Source organism: Microtus oregoni, unplaced genomic scaffold, assembly GCF_018167655.1.
Source record: "Microtus oregoni isolate MIOR12 unplaced genomic scaffold, Mior012 000043F_ref0000047, whole genome shotgun sequence".
In the NCBI taxonomy this organism is placed as follows: Eukaryota; Metazoa; Chordata; class Mammalia; order Rodentia; family Cricetidae; genus Microtus; species Microtus oregoni.
In genome coordinates this window covers 3,519,220-3,532,492 of record NW_024543210.1, presented here as the reverse complement: position 1 = coordinate 3,532,492, position 13,273 = coordinate 3,519,220, and positions in this window count along the sequence as shown.

Genomic DNA, 13,273 nt, shown 5'->3' with positions numbered 1-13,273 from the left:
ACTTGCCTATTTATACTATCTTTCGAGTCATCGATCACTTTTGCCAGAAAACATTTGAAATCATCTGGCATTTTATTTATTTTAGTATCCTTGAGTTTAGTAGCTGAGGAGGCACAGTCTTTGGGAGGAATCATATTGCCCTACTTTTTCATGTGTCTTGCATTTTGGTGCTGCAATCTGTGCGTCTATTGACTTGGAAAGCTCTTCTGTGTTTTTTGTTTTGTTTTGTTTTTTATTGTGAATCTTATTGAGCAGACTACTCTTGAAGGCATCCCCAGTACCAGTTAGTGAGTAAAAAAAATGACACTGATATAACAGCAATGATATCAAACCACATGCAACACAGAAATTCACTTAAAAATCAATTGTAGCCCACTAGAACATCGCCAATGACTATGACCCGGGAGCTGGAACACTGTTGTAGAGCATCTCTGAAGTTGGGATGGCTGCTTTTTGTAAACTTGACTCAGTCTGGAGTCATCTAGGAAGAAGGAACATAACTGAGGTATGACCTTCATCAGATTGGCCTACAGTAGGTCTGAGAGTCATTGTCTTAATCAATAATTGATGTGGCAGATCCCAGCCCACTGTAGGTGATGCCATTCTAGGGCAGGTGGCCCTGCATCGTATAAAAAACAAGCCATGGGGATCAAGCCAGTAATAAGCATTCCTCCATGGTCTGTGCTTCAGTGCCCACCACCTGGCTCCTACCTCAATTTACTACCTTGAGTTTCCTTCATTAAATAAACTTTTTTCCTCCCCAAATGGCTTTCTGTCTTAGTGTTACAGCAATACAAATCAAACTAGGACAGGGGCTAAAAAATATTTAAAGTAAGTGTGGAGACAGAAACTTATTGAGATAATGGAAGGAGACACTGAAAGGGAAGAACCTCATGTTAGATGGGCAAGAGAAGAAAGAACAAGGCAAGCAGAGGATAATGTCAGGGAAGAGAGAGAAACGAGAATAGAAAAAAAACCACAACAAAGAAGATTTCCTAACAATGAAACGGTTCTAAAGTAAAATTAGGAAAGTATAAAAATGACACTAAAAATTAAAAACTTGAGCACTAGAGGAAAGCCCCAGTAAGGTAAAGTCAAAATTGTGAAGAATGTACAGAGAGCAAAGAAGTAGAAATAAGGTAGGAATATATGATACAAGGGCAGAGAAAAATATTGTCCCCCAAGGGGAAAATGTATTAACAAAATTAGATGAACATTTGAAGAGAAATGACAAATAGAAACATCAAAGCTTTAAAAGAGCAAGCAAACAATAAATGCACAGGGAAAAAGGATATGACAAGGGGAAAAAGAAATGACAAGGGAAAAAGCAAAGAAAATGGACAAGGAAAAAGGGTAAAGAAAATGGACAAGGGGACAAGGTAAAGAAAGTGACAAGGGAAAAGGAAAAGGAAAGGAAAAGTAAGGAAAATGAAAAGAAAGTAAGAAGGGGAAAAGGAAGTGACAAGGAAAAAGGAAAAGATGAAATGTTAGAGCGTTTCATTCTGGATTTTCAAAGGCTGTAGACTGCCAGTTGTCTTCATGAGAAATGGACATTTGACCTTGTGAACTCTTATTTATTTACTTATTTATTTTTATTATTTAAAAATTTTTTAATTTAAAATATACTTTGATCATATTCTTTCCCTACCACAAGCTCATCCAGATTCCCTTTCTCCTCCCTACCAACTCAACTTTAAGTCTTCCTCAATAAATAAACCAAAAACTAAGTACAACAGCCAAACCAAGACAGTAAAATATACACCACCCAAAAAGAAAAATTAAAAGAAACAAGTGACCAAAAGTACCAAACTATAACCAAATAAAGACACACAAAAAATCCTGTGGACTTCATTTTTTGTTGGTCCTGAGCATGAGGCCTCCCCTGAAGTGGTTGATACCTCAGTCTCATCCCACTGGAGAAAACTGATTTTTTTTTTTGTGTCTCCCAGGAGGTATAAATGACAGTTCAGTTGTTAACCTAGTGGCTAGGTGCTCATTCATTCATTTAAAAAAAATAACAAAATAGAATGTAGTAAGAGAAAATAAATACTATCACATCAAAGCTGGACAAGACAAACCAACAGAAGGCAAAGAGCCCAAAAAGAAGTGCAGAGTCAGAGACCCACAGGTTCACACACTCGGGAGTCCCATAAAAACAGTAAACTGAAAGCCATATTGTCTGACAGAGGACCTGCTGCAGGCCTGTGTGTGTTGCTTCAGTGTCTGTGAGTTCATGTGCGCTCTGCCCATGTTGATTCCGAGGCCCTTATTTTCTTGGTCTCCTCCATCCCCTTTGGCTCTCACTTTTTTTCCGCCTCATCCTCGGGGGGAGGGGTCCCTGAGCTCTTAAGGGAGGGATTTGATGGAAACATTTCATTTAAGGATGAGTGTTCCAAGATTTCTCACTATGTACATGAGGTCTGGCTGGGGATGTCTGTATTTGTTCCCACCTGCTGCAGGAGGAAGCTTCTCTGATGATGGCCAAACAAGACACCTATCTACGAGTATAGCATAATGTCATTAGAAGTCATTTTACCACTACATCCCCCCTTTTCGTAGACCAGTATTATTTGGTTTTGACCTAGGTTCCTGGGCTATTTAGTCTCTGGTTTTTGGTCACCTAAGCACTGTTGGGTACGGATCCCATCTCTTGGAGAGGACCTTAAGTCAGATCCATTATTGGGTGGTTACTCCCACAAGCTTTGTGCCAATATTGCCCTAGTATGTCTTGCAGGTAGGACACCATTGTAGATAAAGGGTTTATGGCTGACTTGGTGTTTATAGTTCTCTTTTGATAGCGTGCAGAGTACCTTCCTGTACCAAAGATGCTCGAACATAGAGAGAAAGGCTCTGCGAAGGTACCAGCTCTACGTCTCTGTGTTCAATGAGTTGTGTAGGTGTCTTCAGAAACGGGACCTTGCCATCAGTTTGTGGAGAGCAACCTATAGTCTTGGCAACAGCCTGGGTTGCTTGGGGAGTTTTGGGAGACCTTTTGGCTAATGCTCAATTATATGTAACCCAGACTTGGTACTAGAAGCTTCCTTTGAGGATGAGAGATGACCAATTGGAACTATTTCCTCCATTATTTGGTGGTTTCTTACTTTTTCTGGAAGGCACCAAGGGTGATGGCAATAACCTACATGTGGAAATTTCCTTTCGATTGCCTTCACATGTGTATATACTTTAGGGTTCTACTGCGTTAATTTTCCACACAACCCCTCAAATGGGGTAACCCCTTAAATTTAGCTGTGTCTCCCCATGTTCCATCACACAATCGCCCATTCCCCCTCCCTCTTCCCATTTGATCCTCCTATTCCAAACTTCCCCTCTTCATCCATAAACGTATATTTTATTCCCTTTCTAGCAAGATCTGTCTCTAGTTGCTTACTCTATGCCTAACCTTTGTGGTTCTATGGATTGTAGCTTGGTTATCATTGACTTAACAACTAATGTTCACATATAAGCAGATACTTGCCATATTTGTCTTTCTGGGTCTGTGGTATCTCACTCAGGACCATTTTTTTCCTAGTTCCATCCATTTGTCTGCAAATTTTATTATTTATTTATTTATTTATTTATTTATTTATTTATTTATTATTCTCTCATACATTTCATCCCAATCATAGCGTCCCCTCCCCCAACTCCTTCCAGTTTCCCTACAATCTCCTCTCTCCTCCAGATCCACTCCTCCTTTATTTCCCTTCAGAAAAGAGCTTGCCTGCAAGTTTCACACGGTTTTTTGGTTGTTTGTTTTTGAGACAGAGTTTCTCTATGTAGTCCTGGCTTTCCTGGAGCTTACTCTATAGACCAGACTGGCCTCAAACTCAGAGGCATCGGCCTGCCTCTGCCTCTGAAGTGTTGGGATTAAATATGTGTGACATCACTAGACTAATGACATCATTTTTTTAAATGGCTGAGTAAGCTCAATTTTGTCAATGTACCACATTTTTTTGTCCATTCTGTTGATGGGCATCTAGCTTGTTTACGATTTCTGGCTATTATGCAGAAAGCAGCAATGGACATTACAGAGCACATGTCTCTGGAATCGGATGAAGTGTTATTTGGGTATATGCCCAAGAATAGTATAGTTGGAACTTAAGGTAGAGCAATTCCCATCTTCCTGAGGAACCACCACTCTGATTTGCATAGTGGCTGTATGAGTCTGCACTCCCATCGGCAATGGATGAGTATTCTCCTTACTCCGCATCCTCGCCAGCATCAGCTATAACATGTCTTATTAATGTCAGTCATTTTGATGGCTGTTAAATGAAATCTCAAAGGTGTTTTGATTTGTATTTCTCTGATGACTAAGGATCTTGACCACTTTAAGTATTTCTCTGCCATTTGAGTTTCCTCTACAGAGAATTCTCTGTTTAGATCTGTTTTTTAATTGGGTTGTTTTCTTGGTATCTAGATTCTTGAGTTCTTTTTATATTGTGGACATTAGCCCTCTATCTAATGTGGAGTTGATAAAGTTCTTTCCCCATTCTGTAGGCTGCCAATTTGTCAGAATGATGGTGTCCTTTGCCTTGCAGAAGCTTCTCAGTTTCATGAGGTCCCATTTATTAATTGTTGATCTTAGCACTTATACCCATGTTTGAACCTGTGAACACTTGACTTTCCTGTGGTCTGTGCTGGTGCTTACTCTGTGATGGACAAGCATCTGATATCTTGGTATTTGAACACTGGATCCCCTGTTGGTGATGCTGTTTTGGAGACTTCGGAGGTATAGCCTCGCTGCAGGATGCATATCACTGGTGGCAGGCTTTGAGATTCAAAAGCCTCCTGCCATTGCCAGTGAGCAATCTGATTCCTGTTTGTGATTCCATATGGAATCCCTCAGCTTTCAGTAGCCAGCTCCAGCCCCAGTGACTGCCTGCTGCCAAGTTCCGCCCCTGTGGTCGTGAAGGACCCTTACCTCTCTGAATCGGTGAGCCCAAACAACCAGTCCTTTATGAGTAACTTTGGTCACCAAGCCTTTATCACAACTGGAAAGTAACTAAGACAGAGGATATCTTCAAGGACTTGGTTCTTTCTTTCCACCATAGGTGGCAGGGATCAAACTCATGTCCCTGGGCACTGAGCCTTCCCATTGCCCACCCCCACCCCTTGGGAGTTTTTCTATATGTAAAATTATGTCATCTGAACTCAGGAAGAATTTGACTTCTTCCTTTCTCGTTTGGGTGCCTATGGTTTCTTCTTCTTTTTATTATTCTGATCAAAGCTTTGGGGACTATGCGGAACAGAGGTGGTGAGAGTGGTCAGCCATGCCTTGTTCTGAACCAGAGGAAAAGGCTTCAACCTTCCCCTACTGAACTTATGAGCTCTGGGCATATCATGTATCCCTTTAGTATATCAAGACATGTGCGTCCTATACCTGATACACGAGCATCTTGTCATAAAGAGGCAATGAACTTCTCCAAATGCCTTTACTGTATTGGTTTTAACAATCTTATGTCTGTGTCCTTTCTGCTAATGTGATATATAATGTGCATTGATTTGAATATTTTATCATCTTTGCATCCCTGGGATAAATCTCAGTTGGCCGGAGTGGATGATCTTTTGAGTGTGTGGCTGAATTTAAATGCTAGTGTGGAAGGCCATCAGGGATATTGGTATGCAGTCTCTCTCTCTCTCTTCTTGTTTGGCTTTCTTATTAGCATAATGACGACCCTAATGAATGATGTTGGGCCTATTCTCTCTTTAATTTTCTGTAAATGTCTTACAAAATCATATTATTTAGTAAAGTTCAATAGAATCCAGTAGCGAAACCATCCCATCTTGTGAGACTGGGGTTTTGGGGGGTTGGGGAGCTCCTTTATACTGACTTCATCTCTTTACTTACTGTTGATCCATTCAGGATTTTGTTCTTTCTTGTTCAATTTTAGGACCTATGTCCTCAGCGATTATCTTTCACTTTTAGGTTGTCCAATTTGCAATGCCTGAGTGTTCTCTCAGAATTGTTTGTATTCCTGTGATAGAAGTTATAACAAACCTTCCATTTCTGATTTTATTTATTCGAGTTTCCTTTTCTTAATGAGTGTAGACAAATGTTTGTCAATTTTTTTAAACTATAAACTCATTATTTGGAACATTTTCCTAGACTCTATTTCATTTGTTTCTACTCTGATGTTTATTACCTCCTTCCTTGATCATTTGGGGTTTGCTGTTTCTTTCTCTGGTTCCTTGAGGGGCAATGCTGGCTTGTTTATTGGCAGTCTCGCTTCTTTCCTTAGATGGGCATTTATTCCCCTAAACTTCCCTTTCGTTGTTGTCTCTGTGCTTCCCATGAGTTTTGGTGTTCCGTGTTTTCTTTTTCCTTTCTTTTAACACTAAGATATGTTTAACTTTCTCTTTCAACTTCTTTATTAACTAATTAGCTCCTTATTATTATGCTGCCTACACGTCATGTGCTTGGAAAATCCCTGAGCTGGCAATGGTTATTGATTCCTGGTTTTATACTACAGCGATCTGAAAGGACACGAAATATGACGCCTCCCTTCTGAGCATTTGAAGACTTGCTTTGTCACTCACATGTGATGTCCTGGAGAGCAGTGCTGGGCAGCTGACTGTGACAGTTCTCCCTGTGTTCTCTCTGTTTGATTCGGGAAACTCAGAGAGCCGTCTCCGTCTGTTTTCTTAGCTTGTTTCCTTTGTAGATGATATGTTCTTTGTTCCATGTGGGTGATACGGTCTTTGACTATGACTTCTCTGCGTTCTTCTTTTGAATCTGTTAGAAATCAGTTTGGGGGATCACCAGGAGAGGCCAGCATCCCAGTTAAAGTGTCTCAACAAGACAAAGCTTGACTTCTGATCACTTCTGGAAAAGCAGAAGAGCAGGCACACAGGGACAGGAACTGCACTTCGTTTATGTTCTAATGCAGGTAGTGATGGCACCTTTTCTCTCTTGGCTGGGGTCTGACCGCAAAGTCTTTCATGGTTGACTAGTATTAAAGGAATTAGTACAAAGGAAATAAAGGAAAGGGGGGAGGGGTCACTCACTTAAGTTCTGTGTAGTAATAGGAGTGGCGGGCTGCGTCCCCGGCACCTGGCCGCCCCCACGGCTAGCTTTACCCGAAATAATTACACAGAAACTGTATTCTTTTAAACACTGCTTGGCCCATTTCTATCTAGCTTCTTCTAGGCTAATTCTCACATATTAATCATCTGTGTTGCACCCCAAGGTGTGCTTACTAGGAAGATTCTAGCCTGCGTCCATCCTGGGTCGGAGCTGAATCGCGTCTGTCTGCCCAGGAGAGGAGAGGATGGTGTCTCTGAGCTTACTTCCTCTTCCTCCCAGCATTCTGTTCTGTTTACTCCACCCACCTATGTTCTAAGCTATGAGCCCAAGCAGTTTGTTTATTACTTAGCCAATGAAATCAACAGATTGATATATGACACTCCCACATCACTTCCCCTTTTTCTGTTTAAACAAAAAAGGAAGGCTTTAACCTTAACATAGCAAAATTACATATAACAAAACAGTTATCAAGTAAAAATTACAATAATCTTTATCATAACTAAGGAAAACTATAACTATAACTAACTATTCTTAACTCTATCAAAGACTCCAGAAAGATACAATATTACCTAAGCAAACAAGAAAAAGGCAACTTTTAAAACTCTAGAAATGACACAGACATCTCACTGCCTGGACAGTCACCCAAAGTTCCTCTGTACCGTTGGGGCATCCATCTTTGGCCTACAGGCCCATGGTATCCAGAGACATTTCCATGAAGCAGGACATTTCAAAGTCAGTTCAGTCACTATATGTTGTGTCCGCCAGAATGTCTCACAGACTCTTTTATGAATCAGGAACCCCGAAAGATCATCTCGCCTTTAAGCAAGTTCAGTAGTCCTCTCTCTATGGGTTCTCTGTGTCCAGTTTATGCAATAGTCCAGGCAAGAACAGTTTCTTGCCCAAATGGCTATCAAACACCATAAGGATCCTCTTCGATGCCCATCTTCTTCTTGAAGTAGATTGGTGCTGCCAAGAGCAGAGTATCTCATTGTCATGAAAAACCCTAAGTCATTAAAACATTTAAAATGCCATATTCTCTAATCTTTGAAAGATATGAAGAATGCCTATCTAAAATATATCTATGTACATCTAGAAAATCGTAACTAACATGACTACAAACTTGACTATTATGATTATCTATTAACAACCTATATTTCTTAATTATACACTACATTTTTAATGAACTACACAATCACAATATCTTAATCAATAGCAGAAATATGCATATACATATAACAAAATTGACCTTAAATTTAAATCACTAAAACAAAATCCATATCAATGTAAATTATTCATATCTCTATAATATCCCCCTTTAAATGTAAAAGAACGTTTATAAACCATATTTGAGAACATGGGCACAGTTTTTTCTCTCCAAACTGCTTCCTGCTGAATGGGGGCGTCGTTAATTAGGTCTTTCATGGTATAACCTGTGTGCTAGTTTCATCTCAGTTGGCAGTTGAGCGAAGCCATTTTCTGAAGATGTTCACAGCAACCCTTCAGGAGGACATGGTCCATCATACCATCTCAGAATAGAAGAAATGAACAGGGTCTCATCCTCTATGAAAACAAAATAAGAAACTCCTTTCCAAAGCATCATGTCCTTAGATCCAAATTTCAAATTCAAGGCATTTTCAAAATATCTATGTTGGATTAGTTCAGCAGCATTTATAAACAAATATCTTTTGGCATCTGTTGCTCCTTCCTCAGCATTCAAACAATTCAAAGAGAGCATAATAGCATACAGTATCAAAATTCTCTGTCTATTTTCCATCCTTGTACAGCTTTGTTTTAACCTCTATTTCGTTTATTTTTACTTTTAACTCTTTGCTTTTTGAGACAGGTTCTCTGTATCTTTGACCTGAAGTAACTCTGTAGACCAGGCTGTCTTTGAACTCTCAGAGATCCGCCTGTCTCTGCCTCCCAGGCATTGGAATTAAAGGTGTACACTACTACACCTTGAACTCTCAGAGATATGTTTGTCTCTGCCTTCTAGGCACTGGGATTAAAGGCGAGTGCTACCACACCTTGAAGTCACAGAGGTCAATCTCCCTCTGCCTCCCAAGTGTTGGGATTAAAGGTGTGTACTACCACACCCAACTACCCTCTTTTTTTTCATTGTTTTTTTACTTTTAAGAACTTTAACTTTTAGTCTGCATATATTTTTAACACACTTTAAACCATTTAGAAATTTTCTTTGTCTTTGAATCTCTCTTTACTGTATATCTCTCTTTTTCTGACCACACGAGCCTTCAATTTACCAAGCAGTATCAGTAGGACTAAAGTCGTGGCTTTGCCAGCTAGATCCAGTCCATTCCTTTGCTTTCCAGCCTCAAGGTGGATATACAGGCTATAGCCATGTTTACTGCCACAACTCTATGGCATTTCAAGGTCCCTGCCAGCAAGCAAGCTTCAGCAGCCTGTGCTTGCAAACCGCACGAACTGCCTGCGTAAAAGAGTCAGAGTTTGCCCTGGCAGGACAGCCTAGAAAGCTGGCATTTTTAAATGGCGCAGCTTTTTTCCTGCTATGGCTGAAAACTGAAAAGCATGAGTTCAGCTTTTCATCAACACCATTTAAGTGTTTCGTGGCAGGACCTCTTAAGAGCTGTAGGGTTTTGCAGCTGAAGCTGAGTCAGGAAGCCTCTCTTAGATGAGAGTGCTTGCTTGCCTCTAGCAAGCAGAGCAGACCTAAGAAATTGCCACAAGAAACATGCTTTACTCTATTCTTTTCCAAGCTTTCTCAGGCTTTCTGTGGACTCAGTTATCCACACGTCTGGGCGCCATTTGTAGTAATAGGAGCGGCGGGCTGCATCCCCAGCACCCGGCCGCCCCCACGGCTAGCTTTACCCGAAATAATTACACAGAAACTGTATTCTTTTAAACACTGCTTGGCCCATTTCTATCTAGCTTCTTCTAGGCTAATTCTCACACATTAATTTAGCCCATTTCTAATCATCTGTGTTGCACCCCAAGGTGCGCTTACCAGGAAGATTCTAGCCTGCGTCCATCCTGGGTCGGAGCTGAATCGCGTCTGTCTGCCCAGGAGAGGAGAGGATGGCATCTCTGAGCTCACTTCCTCTTCCTCCCAGCATTCTGTTCTGTTTACTCCACCCACCTATGTCCTAAGCTATGAGCGCAAGAAGTTTGTTTATTACTTAGCCAATGAAATCAACAGATTGATATGACACTCCCACATCAGTTCCGGAAGAGCGGAGGAGGGCCTCTGTATAAGAAAAGTTGAGCTGGGTTGAATTAATAGCTGCATAAAGGTTTCATGTAAGGAGTGAATGAAGTCTTGAGTAAATGTGTATTGTTCAACATGGACACAGCCATGTCATGGTCCCCAGTGTCTTAGTCACATGAGAGTAGCAACACCTTCCACAGATGAGGTTCAGAGGGATGACCAAGTCTTCCTCCATCCAAGTACAAACATTGTCAGCATGTGCAGACAATCTCCACTATAGAAAATGTTCACCAGACTCCTGGATGTTTATGTCCTGAAGACTGCTCCTCTGTAGAGACTTTTCCTATGGGAGTAGCTAAGCTCAGCTTCTTGTTCAGCTATATAATGTCCCCACTTACTTGTTCAAGACAATGACCATGTTTCCCTGTGCAACTGTATAAACACACTGCTTCTGGGCTGTAGAGCAGGCTTCTCTATCAGAGAGCCCAGCCCGCCCAATCCTGGTGTCCATCATTTCTTCCTCCCTCTTCACTGTTGGTTCTAGGGCCCAAACCATGCCAGGATGCAGCAGTTTGTCAAGGTGGAAGAAATAAAGAGATCTGCATAAAATTCCTACAAGGTGGAAGAGAAAACTTGAATTCCTTGTCATAAATAAAAGTTTTATAGTGTTTGACAAAAAGTTTCATATTTAATATATGTCTTACAGATCTAACATCAGCATTGAATTGGTATAATCTCTTATTGATGCTATCTATTTCTATATATTCTTCAGAGAAATATATATTCGTGTGCTTTGCCCATTGTTAATTAAGCTTTTTCTTGCCACTGAGTTATATGAATCCTTTTCTTTTCTAGTATTTTTTTTTTGAGACAGGGTTTTTCTGTGTAGCTCTGGCTGTCCTGGAACTTGCTCTGGAGGAGGCCAGGGTGGCCTCAAACTCAGAAATCCATCTGCCTCTGACTCCAGGGTGCTGGGATTAAGGGTGTGTGCCACCACTGCCTGGCTATGAATTCCTTATCTAGCTTTTTGTAACAACCTGTTGTGCAGGGTTTATAAATGCCACCTGACCTCTTCTCCCCCACCATCAGGCCATCTCTGCTGAGGGCCTTCTGTCATGCCATTTGTCTATGTTTGCTTCTGTTACTTGTGTATTTAGGGGTCAAATCTAGAGAACGTCATTGCCTAGACTGAAGACATGGTGTCCTTCACTGTCTTACTCGGTATCCTATTGCTGTGAAGAGACACCATGACCAACTCTTATGGAAGAGTTGGCAGTGTGCTTACAGTTTTAGAGAGGTCATCCATAATTATCATGAAGAGAAGTAGATAGCCGTGAAGCTGGAGGAGTAGCTGAGATCTTTACCTCCTAATCTACAGGCAGCTGGTAGAGAGAAGAGACACTGAGCCTGGCATGGTCTTTTAAAACCTCAAAGCCCACTCCTAGTGACACGCTTCCTCCAGAAAGGCCACACCTATTCTCCTAAGGCCACACCCCTTAATCCTTCCCAAACAGTTCTGGTCTCTGGTGAGTCAGCATTCAAACATATAAACTTATGGGAGCCATCCTCATTCACAGCCCCACACCCCACTTGCCTACTTCTAGTGGCTTTGCAGTTTCAAGTGTAAATTTGAATCTCCAATCCATTTGAGTTGGTTTTATATATGGTGTGTTGATGAGGGGCAAATTCCATTTTCTCCCCGTAGATTTCCTCATGGCAAAGCGTACCTTCCATCCATGTGTGTCCTTAGCATTATTGCTGACAGCCAGTTGACTCTCAGGGACTACACTGATCTCAAGGGTTGGGTCCCCAAACTGAGGGTTCCATCAACCAGGGAGCTGCAGGACACACACCTGGAGGCAGAGACCCTAAACAAGACATCACTGTAGCATATACCTGGTGATGCATGAAGCCTTTTCGTTGCTGTGATAAAACCCCAGAACCAAAAGAGACCTGCGAAAGAGTTGATTTTGTCTTACAATTGCAGTAAGCATCTGTAGCGGTAGAGACAGCACGGCAGCAGACAGCCAGAGCAGAAAGCTGAGAGATCACATCTTTAACAGCATGAGACAGAATGAACTGGTAGTAGGGCTAGACTATGAACTCCCAAAACCCAACCCTACGAATGTACCTCCCCCACAAGGCTGCATCACCTGAAGCTCCCCAAACAGCACCACCAACCAGGAACCAAGTGTTTGAATGCCTGAGCCTATGAGGGACGTCTCTGATTCAAACCATCGCAGAGACCATCATGAAACAGAAGTGGTCACTTACTGGACATAGGGACTCAGAGCATTTTCTGGGGACCCAGAATTGTGTTCCCATCCCAGCGAATACAGAAAAGCCTGGATGTGGATGGACTGGCAAATTTGCTGGGCATAAGGCTCTGGAGGACATCTCTAGAAGCCTGAGGGGCTGGCTAGGATGCTGGGGTTAGGGGAGATATATTCATGAGAGAAAAGGCTGAGCAACCCACTCAGGCTTGTAACATGTTCTAGGCTTCTTTGTCAAGGAATCTACTCTGGACACTTATGGAGTATGATCCTGAGTGTAAGGAAGAGGGTGGATGAAGAGGACACAAAATAATCCAGACACAGACTTTTGCCATGGCCCATGTGGAGGAAAAGCGGCTTGGTCCTGGGGATGAGGCATAGCTTAGGATTTAAATGACAATGGATATCATCTCAAGAAGAGGAATTAAAGTGGGGATTTTAGGGGAAGAACCTAGGGCAGACTGCTGGTGCCTGGATGAATTCCTAAGTGCAGCCTAGAGATGCTGGTGACAGGGGGACCTAGAGGAGAGGCAGGGAGCAAGTAGTGATCTGGCCTGGTAGAGAAGGTCCCTGGCTTTGGGCTTCCCTCTGCAAACTAGCTAAGTTCCATGGGATTATGATGCTGAGTGGAAGATGTGACAATAGCCAAACAGTCTGACCCCGGACTGGAGGACAGAGTGGAGAACCTGACTGGTTACAATGGAGGCATCCCAGCTCTGCTACACAGGTGATACCCTAGGAGGCAGTGTGAGCCGTGACTTCTGCCTCAAGTCTGAGCTCTGAAGGTAACCGGCT